The sequence below is a fragment of the Lactuca serriola genome, chromosome 7, assembly GCF_051521515.1.
Source record: "Lactuca serriola cultivar US96UC23 chromosome 7, Lser_US96UC23_V15, whole genome shotgun sequence".
Lineage (NCBI taxonomy): Eukaryota > Viridiplantae > Streptophyta > Magnoliopsida > Asterales > Asteraceae > Lactuca > Lactuca serriola.
Window position 1 is genome coordinate 167443687 of NC_136414.1, and position 9479 is coordinate 167453165.

Sequence of the window (9479 nt, forward strand, 5' to 3'; positions counted from 1 at the left end):
GTTAACTAGCTAAGGGTGCTTTCAACCAAGGTTCCACAAAACTTATTGCCCATATTTATATCCATATAGGTTGACTTAAGTCATTATTCTTATTGCCTTCCACGTTTTAGTGTGGTGCGGAGACTAAGCTTAATACTACTAGACAATCTTTTGTTCCACAAAACTTTATCATTTTTTTCTCTGTTCTTATATCTATTTTTTCTGTTGTTATTCATAGATACGTACCATAATAACATGTGATTATGTGTATCTAATCACATATGATTTATGTGGATAAGATTCTTTTCGCGTTCTCGATTCAATAATCATTTTTTTCCACTTTAATCATATGTGAGTAAATATATTTAATCAGACGTGATTATATGTTTCTAAGCACATATGATTTTATTTGGAAAAAACAAATTTTGTCTATTTAAATCATATGTGATTAGATACATACAATCACATGTAATTATATACGAATGCAAAAACAAATCTTTATCCAAATTAATCATATGTGATTAAATACATATAATTGCATGTGATTATATGAATCTAATCACATATGATTTATGTCGATATAATTCATTTTTGCTTTGTCGATTCAATAGTTGTTCTCATGTAGTTTGATAATTATTACAATAATAACCTAACCATATTAACTATGATTTTTTTACTTTGTGTATCAAATGGCCTTTGACCTAGCGATTCATTAGGAGGAGTGATCATAATATTACTTACATACCTTTAATACATTTTAATTATTATTTAAACCTTATAAATTATTTTAATCTCTATTAAATTCTTAAAACGCTAATTAATATGTTTTCGTTTATTTTATTATATACTAAACCCATGTAATCTCACACCTTAAACACACGTAAAACTTAATTCTACATAACAGAAAACTAACTTCACTAAGTGATTGCAATTATGATCGTAGAAAGTATATACATATATTGATATTATTAGAACCAAAATCTAAGAAGTGTTATATATAACATTATATGCCTTCCTATGCACGCCTCTAATAAAACTTGTCATTCTGAAATCTTTAGTTGAAGGCACACAACATGTATTTTTAAATTCATTCAACGAATTTAATTGTAATTGTAATAATCAAGTTTTATAGGCATATTAAAATGTTAATTATTTAAAAATTAGACAAAAAAATTATTTTAGGTCAACCCAATCGATCGGAACCCTTTCCAAACATTAAGCACGTTTCGACCCATCTAAAGAGACAAATGCGAATCAAAGTTCAGAAACAAATGAACCATTTTCCATAGCCAATTGCTTGGCAAGATTTTCGTATGCTTGTGCTGCAGCTTTATTCTTTGCAATTGTTTTCTTGTTCTTGTTGTTTCCTATCCCAATTAACTTCTCATCAACATATATTTCAATTTCCTTTCTATCATCCCATAAATCTTTATATTCTGGTTTTATCCCGATCTTCTGGCACATTTCATTAAACCTCGTAACAGGGTTTAAGTTAAGGTTTTCTGGTATGACCAAAGGTCGTAACAAGTTCTTCACCACCTACAAATCCAAAATCAAGTTAATTGTCACAATTCATAGACTCTCCAAATCTTTATATCAAGATTCATTTGTTACATGAGCCTAGACTTTGTAGGCTTGATCATATATCCCATGTTATAAAATGAAGGCATGAGTGGGTTGAACGATGTCATGATTTACCTCCCATGTAGCATCGACCGATAAATTGGTGTCAACATAGACAACACCAACTAGAGACTCAAGAATATCTGCAAAGATCTTAGGCGAATGGATCAAACCAGTGGAGTGCAATGGGTATTCCTTGATTCCTTCCATGAGTTCTTGAATCTTCATATATATATATATATATATATATATATATATATATATATATATATATGTGTGTGTGTGTGTGTGTGTGTGTGTATTCTTAGTTGGAGGTGATAGTGTATATATCAGCTTGAATTGGAGAAAGAATGATAAAGAAAATGTTGAAACAAAATCAAGATTACCCGTTCATCATATAAGTGATCTTGGTGCCTGAGAAACCGATGTAACACGCAGTCGAGTCAACTCACCAGATGTCATATCTGGGTGCAGGAGATAGTGTTCTTTGGCAATCATAAGGTTTGGAAACGAGTCGCCAAGGTACTCTAGTCGTTCGTAGGATTTAGAACAATCGATATCTTTGTAAGTATAATGAGTAAAAGCTTCTTTCAACAAGCCTTTTTTTTTTTGAATTCATACGCTATAATCTTCTCAACCTCCTTCAAACTCGGCTGCAATGATGAGTCTGACATGATGACGGACCCGTTCATTTAGCTCCTAATCACTAATGCCACAAAAATGACTTTATATTGATATAATTTAAGCTTGTATACAAGAGAATACACCAAACTACTGAATAGTTCTTCTACAGTATTGAACAATAATATAAAAAAATACAGTTAAGAATTTCGTGTTTAAACAAGTTGGATTTTAATACTTCATGTTGTTATATATTCTCTCCCATTTTTTAATTTATTATTATGATTTATTTACGTATGAATGTCAAAATTTTATTTTTTATTATATGTTTGTGCTATATTGTTTCTAACATAATCATATTTTCTATACTTTTTCACTGCTTGTTGTTGGAAATTATAGTGGTTTTATAGCAAATTGGCTAAGACTTTAAATTGATTAAGAGATAGGCCAACCTACAAATTGGAAATTCAAATATTTTATCTAGATTATTATTAAATAGTTTCTTATAAAATCAATTATAAAGGATGAAATCTAAACATTTTATTTCGAAAAAAATAACCCGATTTTAGGCTAATTAGTTAGTCAAATATATATATATATATATATATATATATATATATATATATATATATATATATATATATATATATATATATAAATAAGAATGACATTCTTGATATAATTGACTTTTCATACATATGAGAAGAGTCTTGAAAATATTGACTTTTCTTTCTTCAAAACAATCTAATTTTTGCATGATATTTTAGATATTCAGTTACAATTTCAGAATAATATGAATATATATTCTTAAATAATGGCATGCTAGGTGTGAGAACCATGTAATAACGGTTACGGGTTAATTAAAACAATTGTTAAACCAAATGGTCTTTGGTTTAGCGGTAAGGAGTGAGTCTCTCAAATAACAGGTCATGAGTTCAAGTCTCTTAGGAGACACATATAGTATTTAGGAGTAGATTAATTAGTTTTCCATTTCAAAAAAAAAAATGTTAAATATGACGTTTAAATAATAAACATCTTTAAAAATTTAATGGTGATATTATCATGTTTATACAATGATATATAAAATTTAATATCTTAAAAAGAAAAAAGATAATTATACTTGGTGATATGAAACTTACTATTCCTGCATTCTTTTTTCCATAAAAAGGCTTATAATAATATAATTGACATGTTATTTCAAGTTATTTATGTTGTCACAAAAAATAAAAGGTTCATCGATCCAAATGGCTGAGAAAGCAAATTTTAATTTGAACAAAAGACGTAAAATTATATATATATATATATATATATATATATATATATATATATATATATATATATATATATATATATGTGTGTGTGTATGTGTGTGTGTGTCGGTGTCATATTTCGTAAAAGAAATGCATCAGAAAATATCATCACCATTAAAATATATTTATAATATATGTTATGTTTTTGTTAAATATAAATTATATTGTTGTTTTACAAGTACCAAAGCTAAACGATTTTTAAGAATAGCCTTCTATTACATAACATGATTTTCAAGAACATTAACATTGAACATCGAAGCATAAACGTTAATGTAAAGACATTCTTCAAGGATGTTGTCATATATCCTCCATGAGAAGTTAATCATAAGTCATAAAAGAAGAAATAAAATTTGGGATTTTCCATACAATAAGCATTAATTGATGATATATATTAGTTTAATTAATTAGAAAATACATTAATTATAAGAAATATTACCATAATTAAATATGAAGTACATTAATAATCTCCATAATAAATGTATTTCGAATTTAATTATGGTAATATTTTTCATAATTAATACTTCTTATATGTCTCCTTAGGTCACATATTAGAAAATCCCATAAAATATTTGACTCTATAAGCATATTAATAAAAACACGTTACTATAACTTGTTGTCCAAACACCTGAGTGACCATTTGATGCGCCGTAAACTTGCATAAACTTCATAGGGGGAAGAAACAGAAAGTATGTTATGAATTGACATCAAATTTGTTAAATTGACAAGACATGAATGTTTTGAAAGTAGTCTTTAACCAAGACCTGAATGTTTTGAAAGTAGTCTTCTACCAAGACCTGAATGTTTTGAAAGTAGTCTTCTACCAAGACCTGAATGTTTTGAAAGTAGTCTTCTACCATGACCTGAATGTTTTGAAAGTAGTCTTTAACCAAGACCTGACTGTTTTGAAAGTGGTCTTCTACCTAGACTTGTATGTTTTGCTGTAACAAAGATGGTTTTCCCCTTTATGACTACTATTAACAATATATAGTCTACCTCATCGTTTACGTGAATGTATCACAAAATAAAAGTAATAGGGAAAATATAGCCATGTAAGTATTATCCTTTTGTATTAGGATAAACACGAAATCGCGACTGCCGAAACGTATTCGCCTTGAATATCCGTAGATGTTCATTTTCCTCTGTTGCTAACAGCAGGTTGAAGGAATGGTTAGTCCCGTAAAGGTCTCCCTAGTATAAGTATTATCAACCGTAGACATCCGTAGATGTCCATTTACCTCTGTTGCTAACAGCCGGGTTTAGGAATGGTTAGTCCCTTATAGTTTCTTATCATATAGTATCTATGTAAAAGTATCCCTATAAGTGTATCCATGTAAGAGGAATCTCTGTAAGAGTATCCATATAAGTGTATCCATGTAAGAGGAATCTCTGTAAGAGTATCCCTTCATATAGCATGTAGTTTAGACTCATGAATGAACTGACTCTGGTGTAATTTCTTGTAATAGGGATAATGTTTTGTATCCCCTAAACTATTCCTATAATAGTTTATACACCCTTGCTACCCAAGAGTGTCGGAACTGAATTAACTGATGGAACATTTATGACTATATATGTACACATGATATATAACTAATATTTAAATGACCTTCGGATGGGTACCCGATATCCCACCAGACCACATCCAAATCGAGGAAAAGGAAACAGGGTGGATAGCCTTCCTAAGTCTTTTAAACATTTCTTATATAACTATACATATAGAGGCATGCAATTTATAGTATAAAAGCATAAAAGAAGTTTTGTAAAACCTTTGAAAAGTTTAACAAATAAGAATTTATGACTTGATGTCAGTTTATAAATCGAATCGAAAACCGTTTGACAAGACAGTTTAAGTGTAAGAAAACCTTTGTTTGAAGCACAACTATAACAGATTCAAAAAGGAAACCTTCAATTTGTAAGACATTTTCTAAAATTGTTTTAACATGTAAAAACATTTGTGAAAACTATTTGAAGTACATATGAAAACGTTCGTTTGTTCTTGTATATGAATGTATCTCCTTGAAATAGTATTTCTAGTATGTAAAAGTTCGTGATGTTCTCGTAAAACTATACCTATTATAGTTTTCTAAAAGTGTGTCTCGTTTGTATAGTAATCCCTAGTGAAATGCTCACTTGTTATGAAAAGCATAATTTTTGTAGTGCCTAAGATGGACACATATACATACAGTATAAGCAGAGTGTTTGATTTATACATATATAACAACATTTTTCATCTCAAAAGATATGATGTTATCGTGATATATTTTGTATATGAAAGTTTCCTTATAATAGTTATAAATCACATATGATTCCGTTCATAAAAAGTGTATAATGAAACTTTATATAACACACGATAATAATCGTGTGTTTTACTTGTATTCCCCCCCCCCCCCCTTAAAAGCATATAAAAACATTTATAAAACATTTAAAAGTGTGGATTATAGGGGTATGAACTCACTTGATAGATTGAAGAAAGCGAGACGAAAACCGAGCAGAACTTCTACTCAAGCAAGCGGATTTATCGGGATTCTCGGGAATCTCGGGAGCGTAAAACTTCCTTCCCAACTTGGATATGAAAACTAGGACTTTGGGATGGCTCCGAGGGTTTTAACGCAGAGCTTCGGCGTGAGAAAGGGAGGAAATGAGCAAAAATGGCCGGCACCCTCGCATCCCTTTTATAGGGGCTGAAAGCCTCGCGTACGCGGGGCGTACTAACGAGGGTACGCTGGGCGTACGCAACGTCATGGCTTACCGCATCCTCGGACAAAGCATCAAAGCGACGTGGACGGATTGAGGCCGAGCATCCGAGTACGCTGGGCGTAACCTGGATTGGTCTGATGACTCCTCCTTCGGATAATACCGGATTTTGAATTTAATTTATATTTTAATTATTTAGTAAACTTCAAAAATTCATATCTTTCTCATACGAACTCCGTTTTCGACGTTCTTTATATCCACGCGAAGGTGAGACTACGATCTACAACTTTTGTTTAGACTCCGTCGGTAAATCTTGACTTTATTTTTAATATTATATTTTAATAGGTCGGGACAGGAAAAGTCCGCTAAAATTCCATAACTCCTTCATCTGATGTCTGTTTTCGCCAGACTTTTTACCGTTGTAATACCATTGATGAGATCTTCGATTCTCGTTTAGGTCATAACTTCTTCGTTATAACTTGGATTCTAGGGTTCTTTATATGTACGGAAACCTTGATACGATTCCTACTACTTTATTTAACCCAAATAAGATTTTAGGAAAGTTAAATTTTGACCTAAATTTGACTTTTGATCCATCATATTGTCTCGAAATATCGGGTTGTCACACCTAACTCCGTATATTCTTAGAAAAGAAAAAAAATTATGCTAGTCTATGATAATGGTACACTTATTAATAACAAAGAAACACAATATATAAATCATTCTACCAGAATATACTATTACATATAATTTTTTCATTATATGTCACACCCCTGGACCAAACGGCAGAAACGTCCGGAGGCGGGTGACTTAATTGTGTAATAGCATAACATTTGCATATAAATGAAACATAGCAAATCCAAGCATCATACATTGAGATAACAAACTTACATTGTTTACATATTGTGTTTGTGCTTCAAATTACACAAAAGAGACATAAGTAAATAAATTCTAAACTACAGCAAAGTATTCCTGAATCCGAGTCCCTTTAACCTGCTTACTGATTTCCTGAGAATACAAGTCGTTTTGAAAAACGTCAACTAAAAAGTTGGTGAGTTCATAAACATTTTCGTATAAAACTTGTGATAGTTTAGAAATCCAGAAAATTCTAGTGTTTTCTTATCAAAACAGTTGTAAGTCTTGTTTTCTATCTAGTATAGTTGCATGTGTTTACTTAGTCTATCATCTTTCGAAATTGTGAAATCGTTTTTTCCAGAAAATCCTATATTTTCTTGTATAAATAATCGTGAGTTCTGTTTCCAATTAAGTGTAGTTACATGTATGTGTTTTAGTCTATCGTTTTCGAAATCGTATAAAATCGTTTACTCTAGAAAATCCCATAATTTATTGTAAAAGAAAATCGTGAGTTCCGTTTCGAATTGAGTGTAGTTACATTTGTGTGTTTTAGTATGTCGATTTTGGAATCGTATAAAATCATTTACTCCAGAAAATCCCATATTTTCTGATATATAAAATGGTGGTCTTAAAACCCTAAGACTAATGAGGTGTGAGAAATCAATAGACGATTGTGGTCATTACGCACAACACAAGTGGATGATCAACACAACGAATGTGGGCAATCACTACCATGCATAGGGGCGGTCAACGAATGTGAGGACCACTGCCATCGTACGTTGGGCGTACACCGAAGTATGCGGGGCATACCTCGTACGCTGGGCGTACCCTCGTACGCGTGGCGTACACATGCGTCATGGCTTACCGCATCATCGACTGCTGCCTTCGGACGAGACGGGCATAGAGGCATAAGGGCGATGTGGTCGATCCGAGGCCCTCCATTCAGTACGCTGGGCGTACTCCGAAGTACGATGGGCGTACTCCTTCGGATAAGCCTTAAAATGCGTGGCAAAAACTTCTAAAATGCGTAACTTTTGCATACGAGCTCCGTTTTTGACGTTCTTTATATCCACGCAAAGGTGATAAAATAGTCTACAACTTTCGTTTAGACTCTGTCGGCTAATTTTGACTTTATTTTTAATTATATTTTAATTAATAGGCCGGGATACAATAATTTCGTTAAAAATCCATAACTTCTTTATCCAACGTCTGTTTTCGTTTGTCTTTTTACCATTGAACTACTATTGTAGAGACCTTCAACTCTCGTTTAGGTTGGGTCGGCTAAAAACCACTCGATTTTTATTTTGAGTTTTTAGCTGTCTACCGCTGTTACGAAACTTAGAAAATTCATAACTTCTTCATACGAAGTCCGTTTTGGGCGTTCTTTTTACGCCCGTTCATAGTTTAACGTAATCCACGACTTTCGTTTAGTTACCAAAGGTTAAAAAGCATTTTATTGAAATTTCACTTTTTACGATTAGCAATGTTTTACCCGGTGTGTCGTGGATTTTCGATAAGTCATAACTCCTTCGTTATAACTCGGATTTGAGTGTTCTGTATGTTTTTGGAAACCTTGGCACGACATCTAACACTTTATGCATCCCAATTAAGATTTTTGAACATTTCATTTTTGAAGCTAATTTCATTGATTCCAAATAGTTCGTTATATTTGACTTTTTGGATGTTACATTGATTTGAGAAAATATCGGGTTGTCACATAAATCATATGTGATTAAATACATATAATCACATGTGATTAAATATATTAGAACAATTATTGAATCGATGCAATAATAAATATTTTCCATACGAATCATATGTGATTAAATAAATATAATCACATGTGATTAAATACACATGAACAACTATTGAATCATAACGTGAAAACAAATATTGTCCATGTAAATCATATGTGATTAAATACATTTAATCACATATGATTATATGTATCCAATCAAATATGATATATGTGGATGAGATTCATTGTCACATTCTCGATTCAATAATTGTTCTTTGTTCACTATAATCATATGTGATTAAATACATATAATCATATCTGATTATATGTATCTAGCCACATATGATTTATACGGTAAAAAATAATGATGTCTATATAAATCATATGTGGCTAGATTCATATAATCACATATGATTATATACACAAGAACAACTATTGAATCGAGAATAGAAAGATAAATATTGTTCACATATATCATATGTGATTAAATGCATATAATCACATGTGATTATATGTATCTAATAACATGTGATTATATGTATCTAATCACATAGAATTTATGTGGATAATATTTATTTTCGCGTTCTCTATTCAGTTGTTGTTCTTGTGTGCTTAATTACATGAGATTATATGTATCTAATTAGATATGATTTATATGAACA

The 9479-nt window shown here is 31.1% G+C and overlaps 1 pseudogene; it reads right to left on the bottom strand.

The window, feature by feature from the left end:
* Window positions 1–1233: 1233 nt before the first annotated feature.
* On the bottom strand, window positions 1234–2294 carry LOC145064534 (ribonuclease 3-like protein 3; annotated as a pseudogene).
* Window positions 2295–9479: the final 7185 nt, after the last annotated feature.